The sequence below is a fragment of the Chiloscyllium punctatum genome, chromosome 12, assembly GCF_047496795.1.
Source record: "Chiloscyllium punctatum isolate Juve2018m chromosome 12, sChiPun1.3, whole genome shotgun sequence".
Lineage (NCBI taxonomy): Eukaryota > Metazoa > Chordata > Chondrichthyes > Orectolobiformes > Hemiscylliidae > Chiloscyllium > Chiloscyllium punctatum.
In genome coordinates this window covers 10,605,065-10,622,465 of record NC_092750.1, presented here as the reverse complement: position 1 = coordinate 10,622,465, position 17,401 = coordinate 10,605,065, and the positions used below count along the sequence as shown (strand labels likewise).

Here is a 17,401-nt window from a genome sequence, read left to right as displayed (position 1 = left end):
CAGTCCGTCCACTGTGAAAACCATCAGTTCTTACTCTGCAGGCTTGAGGATTCCCAAGTTCTCCGCAACCATCTCCAAAGCGGCATGTAAGTCACTGCCTGTTTACACCACCGACTCTGTTTGTGAATACTTTTCCATCGTCATTCTGCACAATCACTTCTGAAGTGACCGCTTGTGTCGAAAACAAGGTACAGTCCAAAGCGATTTCCCAAGGCGCGCCTCTGGAACGCTCAAATCAACCTAAAGTCAGGCGGCCATGCGCATGTCAGCGTCTCTCCTGCAACTTTTCCATTGCGATCAGGGATCACCGGTTTTTGCAAGCTGGAACAGCTGGCCGTCAGCAAGCTTACGAGCGAGGGAGTGTTTGATAGAGAGAGAGAGAGTGCAAAGGCCAGCATGGACGCGTCGCTGACTCAAAGAGTGTTTTGTGCGTTCGCAGATGTTGGTCAATGAAGAGTCGGAGAATTGGAATTGGTGCAGGATTGAGGGTTTGTCGATTTGATTATTTGACTGTTTTGGAATGCTCCTTACGCAGCCAATCAGAAGAAATGTGCCATGAGACTGGAAGCAAAAGGCATCGAATGGCTGCAGGAGGAGGGTGAGAGGCAATGCAAACCACCCTCGCGCCAGCAAGACCAGGTGCAGAGCTTCACCTTCATTCACTCGCCTCCGTCGCAGTTAAACGAAGGACGGAGCGCGCGAGCGACTCTGCACCTGCCGAAACCCGGGATTGAACCGGGGACCTTTAGATCTTCAGTCTAACGCTCTCCCAACTGAGCTATTTCGGCAGCTGCAGCCAGCTCGGCACGCTGCAGCACTTTGCTCGCTGCCACATTCACTTGGGATTTGCCCTGCGTTTTTGTTCCAAATCTCCTCACGACATCGACTCCTTCCGGCAAAATTTCCCAGCCTGTTTTCTCGCCGGACAGTTGGCTTCAGCCGCTGCCTCTTTATGCCGTCTATATCGACACTGTCGTTGATTCTGCACAATCATTTCTGAAGTTGACAGCTTGGCTCTGGTCGACTCGCTCGTCGAATGCACAACCAGGAACTGGTCCCTCCAGTCCTCGACAAGTTCCACGTCGTGCTCCGTTCACCGTCAACATCTCTCGCCAGCTTCACCCCATCTCTCCTCTAGCTCTCGAACTGCTGCACGTGATGCCATCCGTCTGCAAACGGTCAGTATCGGTCTAAGCTGCTTTGCGAGCGAGCCGACGCACCGGAACAATTTGAACTCATCGCCTCTGCTCCGGCTTCAGTCCGTCCACTGTGAAAACCATCAGTTCTTACTCTGCAGGCTTGAGGATTCCCAAGTTCTCCGCAACCATCTCCAAAGCGGCATGTAAGTCACTGCCTGTTTACACCACCGACTCTGTTTGTGAATACTTTTCCATCGTCATTCTGCACAATCACTTCTGAAGTGACCGCTTGTGTCGAAAACAAGGTACAGTCCAAAGCGATTTCCCAAGGCGCGCCTCTGGAACGCTCAAATCAACCTAAAGTCAGGCGGCCATGCGCATGTCAGCGTCTCTCCTGCAACTTTTCCATTGCGATCAGGGATCACCGGTTTTTGCAAGCTGGAACAGCTGGCCGTCAGCAAGCTTACGAGCGAGGGAGTGTTTGATAGAGAGAGAGAGAGTGCAAAGGCCAGCATGGACGCGTCGCTGACTCAAAGAGTGTTTTGTGCGTTCGCAGATGTTGGTCAATGAAGAGTCGGAGAATTGGAATTGGTGCAGGATTGAGGGTTTGTCGATTTGATTATTTGACTGTTTTGGAATGCTCCTTACGCAGCCAATCAGAAGAAATGTGCCATGAGACTGGAAGCAAAAGGCATCGAATGGCTGCAGGAGGAGGGTGAGAGGCAATGCAAACCACCCTCGCGCCAGCAAGACCAGGTGCAGAGCTTCACCTTCATTCACTCGCCTCCGTCGCAGTTAAACGAAGGACGGAGCGCGCGAGCGACTCTGCACCTGCCGAAACCCGGGATTGAACCGGGGACCTTTAGATCTTCAGTCTAACGCTCTCCCAACTGAGCTATTTCGGCAGCTGCAGCCAGCTTGGCACGCTGCAGCACTTTGCTCGCTGCCACATTCACTTGGGATTTGCCCTGCGTTTTTGTTCCAAACCTCCTCACGACATCGACTCCTTCCGGCAAAATTTCCCAGCCTGTTTTCTCGCCGGACAGTTGGCTTCAGCCGCTGCCTCTTTATGCCGTCTATATCGACACTGTCGTTGATTCTGCACAATCATTTCTGAAGTTGACAGCTTGGCTCTGGTCGACTCGCTCGTCGAATGCACAACCAGGAACTGGTCCCTCCAGTCCTCGACAAGTTCCACGTCGTGCTCCGTTCACCGTCAACATCTCTCGCCAGCTTCACCCCATCTCTCCTCTAGCTCTCGAACTGCTGCACGTGATGCCATCCGTCTGCAAACGGTCAGTATCGGTCTAAGCTGCTTTGCGAGCGAGCCGACGCACCGGAACAATTTGAACTCATCGCCTCTGCTCCGGCTTCAGTCCGTCCACTGTGAAAACCATCAGTTCTTACTCTGCAGGCTTGAGGATTCCCAAGTTCTCCGCAACCATCTCCAAAGCGGCATGTAAGTCACTGCCTGTTTACACCACCGACTCTGTTTGTGAATACTTTTCCATCGTCATTCTGCACAATCACTTCTGAAGTGACCGCTTGTGTCGAAAACAAGGTACAGTCCAAAGCGATTTCCCAAGGCGCGCCTCTGGAACGCTCAAATCAACCTAAAGTCAGGCGGCCATGCGCATGTCAGCGTCTCTCCTGCAACTTTTCCATTGCGATCAGGGATCACCGGTTTTTGCAAGCTGGAACAGCTGGCCGTCAGCAAGCTTACGAGCGAGGGAGTGTTTGATAGAGAGAGAGAGAGTGCAAAGGCCAGCATGGACGCGTCGCTGACTCAAAGAGTGTTTTGTGCGTTCGCAGATGTTGGTCAATGAAGAGTCGGAGAATTGGAATTGGTGCAGGATTGAGGGTTTGTCGATTTGATTATTTGACTGTTTTGGAATGCTCCTTACGCAGCCAATCAGAAGAAATGTGCCATGAGACTGGAAGCAAAAGGCATCGAATGGCTGCAGGAGGAGGGTGAGAGGCAATGCAAACCACCCTCGCGCCAGCAAGACCAGGTGCAGAGCTTCACCTTCATTCACTCGCCTCCGTCACAGTTAAACGAAGGACGGAGCGCGCGAGCGACTCTGCACCTGCCGAAACCCGGGATTGAACCGGGGACCTTTAGATCTTCAGTCTAACGCTCTCCCAACTGAGCTATTTCGGCAGCTGCAGCCAGCTCGGCACGCTGCAGCACTTTGCTCGCTGCCACATTCACTTGGGATTTGCCCTGCGTTTTTGTTCCAAACCTCCTCACGACATCGACTCCTTCCGGCAAAATTTCCCAGCCTGTTTTCTCGCCGGACAGTTGGCTTCAGCCGCTGCCTCTTTATGCCGTCTATATCGACACTGTCGTTGATTCTGCACAATCATTTCTGAAGTTGACAGCTTGGCTCTGGTCGACTCGCTCGTCGAATGCACAACCAGGAACTGGTCCCTCCAGTCCTCGACAAGTTCCACGTCGTGCTCCGTTCACCGTCAACATCTCTCGCCAGCTTCACCCCATCTCTCCTCTAGCTCTCGAACTGCTGCACGTGATGCCATCCGTCTGCAAACGGTCAGTATCGGTCTAAGCTGCTTTGCGAGCGAGCCGACGCACCGGAACAATTTGAACTCATCGCCTCTGCTCCGGCTTCAGTCCGTCCACTGTGAAAACCATCAGTTCTTACTCTGCAGGCTTGAGGATTCCCAAGTTCTCCGCAACCATCTCCAAAGCGGCATGTAAGTCACTGCCTGTTTACACCACCGACTCTGTTTGTGAATACTTTTCCATCGTCATTCTGCACAATCACTTCTGAAGTGACCGCTTGTGTCGAAAACAAGGAACAGTCCAAAGCGATTTCCCAAGGCGCGCCTCTGGAACGCTCAAATCAACCTAAAGTCAGGCGGCCATGCGCATGTCAGCGTCTCTCCTGCAACTTTTCCATTGCGATCAGGGATCACCGGTTTTTGCAAGCTGGAACAGCTGGCCGTCAGCAAGCTTACGAGCGAGGGAGTGTTTGATAGAGAGAGAGAGAGTGCAAAGGCCAGCATGGACGCGTCGCTGACTCAAAGAGTGTTTTGTGCGTTCGCAGATGTTGGTCAATGAAGAGTCGGAGAATTGGAATTGGTGCAGGATTGAGGGTTTGTCGATTTGATTATTTGACTGTTTTGGAATGCTCCTTACGCAGCCAATCAGAAGAAATGTGCCATGAGACTGGAAGCAAAAGGCATCGAATGGCTGCAGGAGGAGGGTGAGAGGCAATGCAAACCACCCTCGCGCCAGCAAGACCAGGTGCAGAGCTTCACCTTCATTCACTCGCCTCCGTCGCAGTTAAACGAAGGACGGAGCGCGCGAGCGACTCTGCACCTGCCGAAACCCGGGATTGAACCGGGGACCTTTAGATCTTCAGTCTAACGCTCTCCCAACTGAGCTATTTCGGCAGCTGCAGCCAGCTCGGCACGCTGCAGCACTTTGCTCGCTGCCACATTCACTTGGGATTTGCCCTGCGTTTTTGTTCCAAACCTCCTCACGACATCGACTCCTTCCGGCAAAATTTCCCAGCCTGTTTTCTCGCCGGACAGTTGGCTTCAGCCGCTGCCTCTTTATGCCGTCTATATCGACACTGTCGTTGATTCTGCACAATCATTTCTGAAGTTGACAGCTTGGCTCTGGTCGACTCGCTCGTCGAATGCACAACCAGGAACTGGTCCCTCCAGTCCTCGACAAGTTCCACGTCGTGCTCCGTTCACCGTCAACATCTCTCGCCAGCTTCACCCCATCTCTCCTCTAGCTCTCGAACTGCTGCACGTGATGCCATCCGTCTGCAAACGGTCAGTATCGGTCTAAGCTGCTTTGCGAGCGAGCCGACGCACCGGAACAATTTGAACTCATCGCCTCTGCTCCGGCTTCAGTCCGTCCACTGTGAAAACCATCAGTTCTTACTCTGCAGGCTTGAGGATTCCCAAGTTCTCCGCAACCATCTCCAAAGCGGCATGTAAGTCACTGCCTGTTTACACCACCGACTCTGTTTGTGAATACTTTTCCATCGTCATTCTGCACAATCACTTCTGAAGTGACCGCTTGTGTCGAAAACAAGGAACAGTCCAAAGCGATTTCCCAAGGCGCGCCTCTGGAACGCTCAAATCAACCTAAAGTCAGGCGGCCATGCGCATGTCAGCGTCTCTCCTGCAACTTTTCCATTGCGATCAGGGATCACCGGTTTTTGCAAGCTGGAACAGCTGGCCGTCAGCAAGCTTACGAGCGAGGGAGTGTTTGATAGAGAGAGAGAGAGTGCAAAGGCCAGCATGGACGCGTCGCTGACTCAAAGAGTGTTTTGTGCGTTCGCAGATGTTGGTCAATGAAGAGTCGGAGAATTGGAATTGGTGCAGGATTGAGGGTTTGTCGATTTGATTATTTGACTGTTTTGGAATGCTCCTTACGCAGCCAATCAGAAGAAATGTGCCATGAGACTGGAAGCAAAAGGCATCGAATGGCTGCAGGAGGAGGGTGAGAGGCAATGCAAACCACCCTCGCGCCAGCAAGACCAGGTGCAGAGCTTCACCTTCATTCACTCGCCTCCGTCGCAGTTAAACGAAGGACGGAGCGCGCGAGCGACTCTGCACCTGCCGAAACCCGGGATTGAACCGGGGACCTTTAGATCTTCAGTCTAACGCTCTCCCAACTGAGCTATTTCGGCAGCAGCAGCCAGCTCGGCACGCTGCAGCACTTTGCTCGCTGCCACATTCACTTGGGATTTGCCCTGCGTTTTTGTTCCAAATCTCCTCACGACATCGACTCCTTCCGGCAAAATTTCCCAGCCTGTTTTCTCGCCGGACAGTTGGCTTCAGCCGCTGCCTCTTTATGCCGTCTATATCGACACTGTCGTTGATTCTGCACAATCATTTCTGAAGTTGACAGCTTGGCTCTGGTCGACTCGCTCGTCGAATGCACAACCAGGAACTGGTCCCTCCAGTCCTCGACAAGTTCCACGTCGTGCTCCGTTCACCGTCAACATCTCTCGCCAGCTTCACCCCATCTCTCCTCTAGCTCTCGAACTGCTGCACGTGATGCCATCCGTCTGCAAACGGTCAGTATCGGTCTAAGCTGCTTTGCGAGCGAGCCGACGCACCGGAACAATTTGAACTCATCGCCTCTGCTCCGGCTTCAGTCCGTCCACTGTGAAAACCATCAGTTCTTACTCTGCAGGCTTGAGGATTCCCAAGTTCTCCGCAACCATCTCCAAAGCGGCATGTAAGTCACTGCCTGTTTACACCACCGACTCTGTTTGTGAATACTTTTCCATCGTCATTCTGCACAATCACTTCTGAAGTGACCGCTTGTGTCGAAAACAAGGAACAGTCCAAAGCGATTTCCCAAGGCGCGCCTCTGGAACGCTCAAATCAACCTAAAGTCAGGCGGCCATGCGCATGTCAGCGTCTCTCCTGCAACTTTTCCATTGCGATCAGGGATCACCGGTTTTTGCAAGCTGGAACAGCTGGCCGTCAGCAAGCTTACGAGCGAGGGAGTGTTTGATAGAGAGAGAGAGAGTGCAAAGGCCAGCATGGACGCGTCGCTGACTCAAAGAGTGTTTTGTGCGTTCGCAGATGTTGGTCAATGAAGAGTCGGAGAATTGGAATAGGTGCAGGATTGAGGGTTTGTCGATTTGATTATTTGACTGTTTTGGAATGCTCCTTACGCAGCCAATCAGAAGAAATGTGCCATGAGACTGGAAGCAAAAGGCATCGAATGGCTGCAGGAGGAGGGTGAGAGGCAATGCAAACCACCCTCGCGCCAGCAAGACCAGGTGCAGAGCTTCACCTTCATTCACTCGCCTCCGTCGCAGTTAAACGAAGGACGGAGCGCGCGAGCGACTCTGCACCTGCCGAAACCCGGGATTGAACCGGGGACCTTTAGATCTTCAGTCTAACGCTCTCCCAACTGAGCTATTTCGGCAGCTGCAGCCAGCTCGGCACGCTGCAGCACTTTGCTCGCTGCCACATTCACTTGGGATTTGCCCTGCGTTTTTGTTCCAAATCTCCTCACGACATCGACTCCTTCCGGCAAAATTTCCCAGCCTGTTTTCTCGCCGGACAGTTGGCTTCAGCCGCTGCCTCTTTATGCCGTCTATATCGACACTGTCGTTGATTCTGCACAATCATTTCTGAAGTTGACAGCTTGGCTCTGGTCGACTCGCTCGTCGAATGCACAACCAGGAACTGGTCCCTCCAGTCCTCGACAAGTTCCACGTCGTGCTCCGTTCACCGTCAACATCTCTCGCCAGCTTCACCCCATCTCTCCTCTAGCTCTCGAACTGCTGCACGTGATGCCATCCGTCTGCAAACGGTCAGTATCGGTCTAAGCTGCTTTGCGAGCGAGCCGACGCACCGGAACAATTTGAACTCATCGCCTCTGCTCCGGCTTCAGTCCGTCCACTGTGAAAACCATCAGTTCTTACTCTGCAGGCTTGAGGATTCCCAAGTTCTCCGCAACCATCTCCAAAGCGGCATGTAAGTCACTGCCTGTTTACACCACCGACTCTGTTTGTGAATACTTTTCCATCGTCATTCTGCACAATCACTTCTGAAGTGACCGCTTGTGTCGAAAACAAGGTACAGTCCAAAGCGATTTCCCAAGGCGCGCCTCTGGAACGCTCAAATCAACCTAAAGTCAGGCGGCCATGCGCATGTCAGCGTCTCTCCTGCAACTTTTCCATTGCGATCAGGGATCACCGGTTTTTGCAAGCTGGAACAGCTGGCCGTCAGCAAGCTTACGAGCGAGGGAGTGTTTGATAGAGAGAGAGAGAGTGCAAAGGCCAGCATGGACGCGTCGCTGACTCAAAGAGTGTTTTGTGCGTTCGCAGATGTTGGTCAATGAAGAGTCGGAGAATTGGAATTGGTGCAGGATTGAGGGTTTGTCGATTTGATTATTTGACTGTTTTGGAATGCTCCTTACGCAGCCAATCAGAAGAAATGTGCCATGAGACTGGAAGCAAAAGGCATCGAATGGCTGCAGGAGGAGGGTGAGAGGCAATGCAAACCACCCTCGCGCCAGCAAGACCAGGTGCAGAGCTTCACCTTCATTCACTCGCCTCCGTCACAGTTAAACGAAGGACGGAGCGCGCGAGCGACTCTGCACCTGCCGAAACCCGGGATTGAACCGGGGACCTTTAGATCTTCAGTCTAACGCTCTCCCAACTGAGCTATTTCGGCAGCTGCAGCCAGCTCGGCACGCTGCAGCACTTTGCTCGCTGCCACATTCACTTGGGATTTGCCCTGCGTTTTTGTTCCAAATCTCCTCACGACATCGACTCCTTCCGGCAAAATTTCCCAGCCTGTTTTCTCGCCGGACAGTTGGCTTCAGCCGCTGCCTCTTTATGCCGTCTATATCGACACTGTCGTTGATTCTGCACAATCATTTCTGAAGTTGACAGCTTGGCTCTGGTCGACTCGCTCGTCGAATGCACAACCAGGAACTGGTCCCTCCAGTCCTCGACAAGTTCCACGTCGTGCTCCGTTCACCGTCAACATCTCTCGCCAGCTTCACCCCATCTCTCCTCTAGCTCTCGAACTGCTGCACGTGATGCCATCCGTCTGCAAACGGTCAGTATCGGTCTAAGCTGCTTTGCGAGCGAGCCGACGCACCGGAACAATTTGAACTCATCGCCTCTGCTCCGGCTTCAGTCCGTCCACTGTGAAAACCATCAGTTCTTACTCTGCAGGCTTGAGGATTCCCAAGTTCTCCGCAACCATCTCCAAAGCGGCATGTAAGTCACTGCCTGTTTACACCACCGACTCTGTTTGTGAATACTTTTCCATCGTCATTCTGCACAATCACTTCTGAAGTGACCGCTTGTGTCGAAAACAAGGTACAGTCCAAAGCGATTTCCCAAGGCGCGCCTCTGGAACGCTCAAATCAACCTAAAGTCAGGCGGCCATGCGCATGTCAGCGTCTCTCCTGCAACTTTTCCATTGCGATCAGGGATCACCGGTTTTTGCAAGCTGGAACAGCTGGCCGTCAGCAAGCTTACGAGCGAGGGAGTGTTTGATAGAGAGAGAGAGAGTGCAAAGGCCAGCATGGACGCGTCGCTGACTCAAAGAGTGTTTTGTGCGTTCGCAGATGTTGGTCAATGAAGAGTCGGAGAATTGGAATTGGTGCAGGATTGAGGGTTTGTCGATTTGATTATTTGACTGTTTTGGAATGCTCCTTACGCAGCCAATCAGAAGAAATGTGCCATGAGACTGGAAGCAAAAGGCATCGAATGGCTGCAGGAGGAGGGTGAGAGGCAATGCAAACCACCCTCGCGCCAGCAAGACCAGGTGCAGAGCTTCACCTTCATTCACTCGCCTCCGTCGCAGTTAAACGAAGGACGGAGCGCGCGAGCGACTCTGCACCTGCCGAAACCCGGGATTGAACCGGGGACCTTTAGATCTTCAGTCTAACGCTCTCCCAACTGAGCTATTTCGGCAGCTGCAGCCAGCTCGGCACGCTGCAGCACTTTGCTCGCTGCCACATTCACTTGGGATTTGCCCTGCGTTTTTGTTCCAAACCTCCTCACGACATCGACTCCTTCCGGCAAAATTTCCCAGCCTGTTTTCTCGCCGGACAGTTGGCTTCAGCCGCTGCCTCTTTATGCCGTCTATATCGACACTGTCGTTGATTCTGCACAATCATTTCTGAAGTTGACAGCTTGGCTCTGGTCGACTCGCTCGTCGAATGCACAACCAGGAACTGGTCCCTCCAGTCCTCGACAAGTTCCACGTCGTGCTCCGTTCACCGTCAACATCTCTCGCCAGCTTCACCCCATCTCTCCTCTAGCTCTCGAACTGCTGCACGTGATGCCATCCGTCTGCAAACGGTCAGTATCGGTCTAAGCTGCTTTGCGAGCGAGCCGACGCACCGGAACAATTTGAACTCATCGCCTCTGCTCCGGCTTCAGTCCGTCCACTGTGAAAACCATCAGTTCTTACTCTGCAGGCTTGAGGATTCCCAAGTTCTCCGCAACCATCTCCAAAGCGGCATGTAAGTCACTGCCTGTTTACACCACCGACTCTGTTTGTGAATACTTTTCCATCGTCATTCTGCACAATCACTTCTGAAGTGACCGCTTGTGTCGAAAACAAGGTACAGTCCAAAGCGATTTCCCAAGGCGCGCCTCTGGAACGCTCAAATCAACCTAAAGTCAGGCGGCCATGCGCATGTCAGCGTCTCTCCTGCAACTTTTCCATTGCGATCAGGGATCACCGGTTTTTGCAAGCTGGAACAGCTGGCCGTCAGCAAGCTTACGAGCGAGGGAGTGTTTGATAGAGAGAGAGAGAGTGCAAAGGCCAGCATGGACGCGTCGCTGACTCAAAGAGTGTTTTGTGCGTTCGCAGATGTTGGTCAATGAAGAGTCGGAGAATTGGAATTGGTGCAGGATTGAGGGTTTGTCGATTTGATTATTTGACTGTTTTGGAATGCTCCTTACGCAGCCAATCAGAAGAAATGTGCCATGAGACTGGAAGCAAAAGGCATCGAATGGCTGCAGGAGGAGGGTGAGAGGCAATGCAAACCACCCTCGCGCCAGCAAGACCAGGTGCAGAGCTTCACCTTCATTCACTCGCCTCCGTCACAGTTAAACGAAGGACGGAGCGCGCGAGCGACTCTGCACCTGCCGAAACCCGGGATTGAACCGGGGACCTTTAGATCTTCAGTCTAACGCTCTCCCAACTGAGCTATTTCGGCAGCTGCAGCCAGCTCGGCACGCTGCAGCACTTTGCTCGCTGCCACATTCACTTGGGATTTGCCCTGCGTTTTTGTTCCAAACCTCCTCACGACATCGACTCCTTCCGGCAAAATTTCCCAGCCTGTTTTCTCGCCGGACAGTTGGCTTCAGCCGCTGCCTCTTTATGCCGTCTATATCGACACTGTCGTTGATTCTGCACAATCATTTCTGAAGTTGACAGCTTGGCTCTGGTCGACTCGCTCGTCGAATGCACAACCAGGAACTGGTCCCTCCAGTCCTCGACAAGTTCCACGTCGTGCTCCGTTCACCGTCAACATCTCTCGCCAGCTTCACCCCATCTCTCCTCTAGCTCTCGAACTGCTGCACGTGATGCCATCCGTCTGCAAACGGTCAGTATCGGTCTAAGCTGCTTTGCGAGCGAGCCGACGCACCGGAACAATTTGAACTCATCGCCTCTGCTCCGGCTTCAGTCCGTCCACTGTGAAAACCATCAGTTCTTACTCTGCAGGCTTGAGGATTCCCAAGTTCTCCGCAACCATCTCCAAAGCGGCATGTAAGTCACTGCCTGTTTACACCACCGACTCTGTTTGTGAATACTTTTCCATCGTCATTCTGCACAATCACTTCTGAAGTGACCGCTTGTGTCGAAAACAAGGAACAGTCCAAAGCGATTTCCCAAGGCGCGCCTCTGGAACGCTCAAATCAACCTAAAGTCAGGCGGCCATGCGCATGTCAGCGTCTCTCCTGCAACTTTTCCATTGCGATCAGGGATCACCGGTTTTTGCAAGCTGGAACAGCTGGCCGTCAGCAAGCTTACGAGCGAGGGAGTGTTTGATAGAGAGAGAGAGAGTGCAAAGGCCAGCATGGACGCGTCGCTGACTCAAAGAGTGTTTTGTGCGTTCGCAGATGTTGGTCAATGAAGAGTCGGAGAATTGGAATTGGTGCAGGATTGAGGGTTTGTCGATTTGATTATTTGACTGTTTTGGAATGCTCCTTACGCAGCCAATCAGAAGAAATGTGCCATGAGACTGGAAGCAAAAGGCATCGAATGGCTGCAGGAGGAGGGTGAGAGGCAATGCAAACCACCCTCGCGCCAGCAAGACCAGGTGCAGAGCTTCACCTTCATTCACTCGCCTCCGTCGCAGTTAAACGAAGGACGGAGCGCGCGAGCGACTCTGCACCTGCCGAAACCCGGGATTGAACCGGGGACCTTTAGATCTTCAGTCTAACGCTCTCCCAACTGAGCTATTTCGGCAGCTGCAGCCAGCTCGGCACGCTGCAGCACTTTGCTCGCTGCCACATTCACTTGGGATTTGCCCTGCGTTTTTGTTCCAAATCTCCTCACGACATCGACTCCTTCCGGCAAAATTTCCCAGCCTGTTTTCTCGCCGGACAGTTGGCTTCAGCCGCTGCCTCTTTATGCCGTCTATATCGACACTGTCGTTGATTCTGCACAATCATTTCTGAAGTTGACAGCTTGGCTCTGGTCGACTCGCTCGTCGAATGCACAACCAGGAACTGGTCCCTCCAGTCCTCGACAAGTTCCACGTCGTGCTCCGTTCACCGTCAACATCTCTCGCCAGCTTCACCCCATCTCTCCTCTAGCTCTCGAACTGCTGCACGTGATGCCATCCGTCTGCAAACGGTCAGTATCGGTCTAAGCTGCTTTGCGAGCGAGCCGACGCACCGGAACAATTTGAACTCATCGCCTCTGCTCCGGCTTCAGTCCGTCCACTGTGAAAACCATCAGTTCTTACTCTGCAGGCTTGAGGATTCCCAAGTTCTCCGCAACCATCTCCAAAGCGGCATGTAAGTCACTGCCTGTTTACACCACCGACTCTGTTTGTGAATACTTTTCCATCGTCATTCTGCACAATCACTTCTGAAGTGACCGCTTGTGTCGAAAACAAGGAACAGTCCAAAGCGATTTCCCAAGGCGCGCCTCTGGAACGCTCAAATCAACCTAAAGTCAGGCGGCCATGCGCATGTCAGCGTCTCTCCTGCAACTTTTCCATTGCGATCAGGGATCACCGGTTTTTGCAAGCTGGAACAGCTGGCCGTCAGCAAGCTTACGAGCGAGGGAGTGTTTGATAGAGAGAGAGAGAGTGCAAAGGCCAGCATGGACGCGTCGCTGACTCAAAGAGTGTTTTGTGCGTTCGCAGATGTTGGTCAATGAAGAGTCGGAGAATTGGAATTGGTGCAGGATTGAGGGTTTGTCGATTTGATTATTTGACTGTTTTGGAATGCTCCTTACGCAGCCAATCAGAAGAAATGTGCCATGAGACTGGAAGCAAAAGGCATCGAATGGCTGCAGGAGGAGGGTGAGAGGCAATGCAAACCACCCTCGCGCCAGCAAGACCAGGTGCAGAGCTTCACCTTCATTCACTCGCCTCCGTCGCAGTTAAACGAAGGACGGAGCGCGCGAGCGACTCTGCACCTGCCGAAACCCGGGATTGAACCGGGGACCTTTAGATCTTCAGTCTAACGCTCTCCCAACTGAGCTATTTCGGCAGCTGCAGCCAGCTCGGCACGCTGCAGCACTTTGCTCGCTGCCACATTCACTTGGGATTTGCCCTGCGTTTTTGTTCCAAATCTCCTCACGACATCGACTCCTTCCGGCAAAATTTCCCAGCCTGTTTTCTCGCCGGACAGTTGGCTTCAGCCGCTGCCTCTTTATGCCGTCTATATCGACACTGTCGTTGATTCTGCACAATCATTTCTGAAGTTGACAGCTTGGCTCTGGTCGACTCGCTCGTCGAATGCACAACCAGGAACTGGTCCCTCCAGTCCTCGACAAGTTCCACGTCGTGCTCCGTTCACCGTCAACATCTCTCGCCAGCTTCACCCCATCTCTCCTCTAGCTCTCGAACTGCTGCACGTGATGCCATCCGTCTGCAAACGGTCAGTATCGGTCTAAGCTGCTTTGCGAGCGAGCCGACGCACCGGAACAATTTGAACTCATCGCCTCTGCTCCGGCTTCAGTCCGTCCACTGTGAAAACCATCAGTTCTTACTCTGCAGGCTTGAGGATTCCCAAGTTCTCCGCAACCATCTCCAAAGCGGCATGTAAGTCACTGCCTGTTTACACCACCGACTCTGTTTGTGAATACTTTTCCATCGTCATTCTGCACAATCACTTCTGAAGTGACCGCTTGTGTCGAAAACAAGGAACAGTCCAAAGCGATTTCCCAAGGCGCGCCTCTGGAACGCTCAAATCAACCTAAAGTCAGGCGGCCATGCGCATGTCAGCGTCTCTCCTGCAACTTTTCCATTGCGATCAGGGATCACCGGTTTTTGCAAGCTGGAACAGCTGGCCGTCAGCAAGCTTACGAGCGAGGGAGTGTTTGATAGAGAGAGAGAGAGTGCAAAGGCCAGCATGGACGCGTCGCTGACTCAAAGAGTGTTTTGTGCGTTCGCAGATGTTGGTCAATGAAGAGTCGGAGAATTGGAATTGGTGCAGGATTGAGGGTTTGTCGATTTGATTATTTGACTGTTTTGGAATGCTCCTTACGCAGCCAATCAGAAGAAATGTGCCATGAGACTGGAAGCAAAAGGCATCGAATGGCTGCAGGAGGAGGGTGAGAGGCAATGCAAACCACCCTCGCGCCAGCAAGACCAGGTGCAGAGCTTCACCTTCATTCACTCGCCTCCGTCGCAGTTAAACGAAGGACGGAGCGCGCGAGCGACTCTGCACCTGCCGAAACCCGGGATTGAACCGGGGACCTTTAGATCTTCAGTCTAACGCTCTCCCAACTGAGCTATTTCGGCAGCTGCAGCCAGCTCGGCACGCTGCAGCACTTTGCTCGCTGCCACATTCACTTGGGATTTGCCCTGCGTTTTTGTTCCAAACCTCCTCACGACATCGACTCCTTCCGGCAAAATTTCCCAGCCTGTTTTCTCGCCGGACAGTTGGCTTCAGCCGCTGCCTCTTTATGCCGTCTATATCGACACTGTCGTTGATTCTGCACAATCATTTCTGAAGTTGACAGCTTGGCTCTGGTCGACTCGCTCGTCGAATGCACAACCAGGAACTGGTCCCTCCAGTCCTCGACAAGTTCCACGTCGTGCTCCGTTCACCGTCAACATCTCTCGCCAGCTTCACCCCATCTCTCCTCTAGCTCTCGAACTGCTGCACGTGATGCCATCCGTCTGCAAACGGTCAGTATCGGTCTAAGCTGCTTTGCGAGCGAGCCGACGCACCGGAACAATTTGAACTCATCGCCTCTGCTCCGGCTTCAGTCCGTCCACTGTGAAAACCATCAGTTCTTACTCTGCAGGCTTGAGGATTCCCAAGTTCTCCGCAACCATCTCCAAAGCGGCATGTAAGTCACTGCCTGTTTACACCACCGACTCTGTTTGTGAATACTTTTCCATCGTCATTCTGCACAATCACTTCTGAAGTGACCGCTTGTGTCGAAAACAAGGAACAGTCCAAAGCGATTTCCCAAGGCGCGCCTCTGGAACGCTCAAATCAACCTAAAGTCAGGCGGCCATGCGCATGTCAGCGTCTCTCCTGCAACTTTTCCATTGCGATCAGGGATCACCGGTTTTTGCAAGCTGGAACAGCTGGCCGTCAGCAAGCTTACGAGCGAGGGAGTGTTTGATAGAGAGAGAGAGAGTGCAAAGGCCAGCATGGACGCGTCGCTGACTCAAAGAGTGTTTTGTGCGTTCGCAGATGTTGGTCAATGAAGAGTCGGAGAATTGGAATTGGTGCAGGATTGAGGGTTTGTCGATTTGATTATTTGACTGTTTTGGAATGCTCCTTACGCAGCCAATCAGAAGAAATGTGCCATGAGACTGGAAGCAAAAGGCATCGAATGGCTGCAGGAGGAGGGTGAGAGGCAATGCAAACCACCCTCGCGCCAGCAAGACCAGGTGCAGAGCTTCACCTTCATTCACTCGCCTCCGTCACAGTTAAACGAAGGACGGAGCGCGCGAGCGACTCTGCACCTGCCGAAACCCGGGATTGAACCGGGGACCTTTAGATCTTCAGTCTAACGCTCTCCCAACTGAGCTATTTCGGCAGCTGCAGCCAGCTCGGCACGCTGCAGCACTTTGCTCGCTGCCACATTCACTTGGGATTTGCCCTGCGTTTTTGTTCCAAACCTCCTCACGACATCGACTCCTTCCGGCAAAATTTCCCAGCCTGTTTTCTCGCCGGACAGTTGGCTTCAGCCGCTGCCTCTTTATGCCGTCTATATCGACACTGTCGTTGATTCTGCACAATCATTTCTGAAGTTGACAGCTTGGCTCTGGTCGACTCGCTCGTCGAATGCACAACCAGGAACTGGTCCCTCCAGTCCTCGACAAGTTCCACGTCGTGCTCCGTTCACCGTCAACATCTCTCGCCAGCTTCACCCCATCTCTCCTCTAGCTCTCGAACTGCTGCACGTGATGCCATCCGTCTGCAAACGGTCAGTATCGGTCTAAGCTGCTTTGCGAGCGAGCCGACGCACCGGAACAATTTGAACTCATCGCCTCTGCTCCGGCTTCAGTCCGTCCACTGTGAAAACCATCAGTTCTTACTCTGCAGGCTTGAGGATTCCCAAGTTCTCCGCAACCATCTCCAAAGCGGCATGTAAGTCACTGCCTGTTTACACCACCGACTCTGTTTGTGAATACTTTTCCATCGTCATTCTGCACAATCACTTCTGAAGTGACCGCTTGTGTCGAAAACAAGGAACAGTCCAAAGCGATTTCCCAAGGCGCGCCTCTGGAACGCTCAAATCAACCTAAAGTCAGGCGGCCATGCGCATGTCAGCGTCTCTCCTGCAACTTTTCCATTGCGATCAGGGATCACCGGTTTTTGCAAGCTGGAACAGCTGGCCGTCAGCAAGCTTACGAGCGAGGGAGTGTTTGATAGAGAGAGAGAGAGTGCAAAGGCCAGCATGGACGCGTCGCTGACTCAAAGAGTGTTTTGTGCGTTCGCAGATGTTGGTCAATGAAGAGTCGGAGAATTGGAATTGGTGCAGGATTGAGGGTTTGTCGATTTGATTATTTGACTGTTTTGGAATGCTCCTTACGCAGCCAATCAGAAGAAATGTGCCATGAGACTGGAAGCAAAAGGCATCGAATGGCTGCAGGAGGAGGGTGAGAGGCAATGCAAACCACCCTCGCGCCAGCAAGACCAGGTGCAGAGCTTCACCTTCATTCACTCGCCTCCGTCGCAGTTAAACGAAGGACGGAGCGCGCGAGCGACTCTGCACCTGCCGAAACCCGGGATTGAACCGGGGACCTTTAGATCTTCAGTCTAACGCTCTCCCAACTGAGCTATTTCGGCAGCTGCAGCCAGCTCGGCACGCTGCAGCACTTTGCTCGCTGCCACATTCACTTGGGATTTGCCCTGCGTTTTTGTTCCAAATCTCCTCACGACATCGACTCCTTCCGGCAAAATTTCCCAGCCTGTTTTCTCGCCGGACAGTTGGCTTCAGCCGCTGCCTCTTTATGCCGTCTATATCGACACTGTCGTTGATTCTGCACAATCATTTCTGAAGTTGACAGCTTGGCTCTGGTCGACTCGCTCGTCGAATGCACAACCAGGAACTGGTCCCTCCAGTCCTCGACA

General features: G+C 52.8%; 14 non-coding genes across 14 annotated transcripts; all 14 read right to left on the bottom strand.

Annotated features, from left to right (window-relative positions):
* Positions 1–715: 715 nt before the first annotated feature.
* Positions 716–788, bottom strand: trnaf-gaa (transfer RNA phenylalanine (anticodon GAA)). Its single transcript has one exon. It is a non-coding gene; the product is annotated as a tRNA-Phe (tRNA).
* A 1,183-nt stretch (positions 789–1,971) lies between these two features.
* Positions 1,972–2,044, bottom strand: trnaf-gaa (transfer RNA phenylalanine (anticodon GAA)). The gene has a single exon. It is a non-coding gene; the product is annotated as a tRNA-Phe (tRNA).
* Positions 2,045–3,227: 1,183 nt separating this feature from the next.
* Positions 3,228–3,300, bottom strand: trnaf-gaa (transfer RNA phenylalanine (anticodon GAA)). Its single transcript has one exon. It is a non-coding gene; the product is annotated as a tRNA-Phe (tRNA).
* A 1,183-nt stretch (positions 3,301–4,483) lies between these two features.
* Positions 4,484–4,556, bottom strand: trnaf-gaa (transfer RNA phenylalanine (anticodon GAA)). Its single transcript has one exon. It is a non-coding gene; the product is annotated as a tRNA-Phe (tRNA).
* A 1,183-nt stretch (positions 4,557–5,739) lies between these two features.
* On the bottom strand, positions 5,740–5,812 carry trnaf-gaa (transfer RNA phenylalanine (anticodon GAA)). Its single transcript has one exon. It is a non-coding gene; the product is annotated as a tRNA-Phe (tRNA).
* A 1,183-nt stretch (positions 5,813–6,995) lies between these two features.
* trnaf-gaa (transfer RNA phenylalanine (anticodon GAA)) lies at positions 6,996–7,068 on the bottom strand. Its single transcript has one exon. It is a non-coding gene; the product is annotated as a tRNA-Phe (tRNA).
* A 1,183-nt stretch (positions 7,069–8,251) lies between these two features.
* On the bottom strand, positions 8,252–8,324 carry trnaf-gaa (transfer RNA phenylalanine (anticodon GAA)). The gene has a single exon. It is a non-coding gene; the product is annotated as a tRNA-Phe (tRNA).
* Positions 8,325–9,507: 1,183 nt separating this feature from the next.
* On the bottom strand, positions 9,508–9,580 carry trnaf-gaa (transfer RNA phenylalanine (anticodon GAA)). The gene has a single exon. It is a non-coding gene; the product is annotated as a tRNA-Phe (tRNA).
* A 1,183-nt stretch (positions 9,581–10,763) lies between these two features.
* Positions 10,764–10,836, bottom strand: trnaf-gaa (transfer RNA phenylalanine (anticodon GAA)). The gene has a single exon. It is a non-coding gene; the product is annotated as a tRNA-Phe (tRNA).
* A 1,183-nt stretch (positions 10,837–12,019) lies between these two features.
* Positions 12,020–12,092, bottom strand: trnaf-gaa (transfer RNA phenylalanine (anticodon GAA)). Its single transcript has one exon. It is a non-coding gene; the product is annotated as a tRNA-Phe (tRNA).
* Positions 12,093–13,275: 1,183 nt separating this feature from the next.
* On the bottom strand, positions 13,276–13,348 carry trnaf-gaa (transfer RNA phenylalanine (anticodon GAA)). Its single transcript has one exon. It is a non-coding gene; the product is annotated as a tRNA-Phe (tRNA).
* Positions 13,349–14,531: 1,183 nt separating this feature from the next.
* On the bottom strand, positions 14,532–14,604 carry trnaf-gaa (transfer RNA phenylalanine (anticodon GAA)). The gene has a single exon. It is a non-coding gene; the product is annotated as a tRNA-Phe (tRNA).
* Positions 14,605–15,787: 1,183 nt separating this feature from the next.
* Positions 15,788–15,860, bottom strand: trnaf-gaa (transfer RNA phenylalanine (anticodon GAA)). The gene has a single exon. It is a non-coding gene; the product is annotated as a tRNA-Phe (tRNA).
* A 1,183-nt stretch (positions 15,861–17,043) lies between these two features.
* Positions 17,044–17,116, bottom strand: trnaf-gaa (transfer RNA phenylalanine (anticodon GAA)). The gene has a single exon. It is a non-coding gene; the product is annotated as a tRNA-Phe (tRNA).
* Positions 17,117–17,401: the final 285 nt, after the last annotated feature.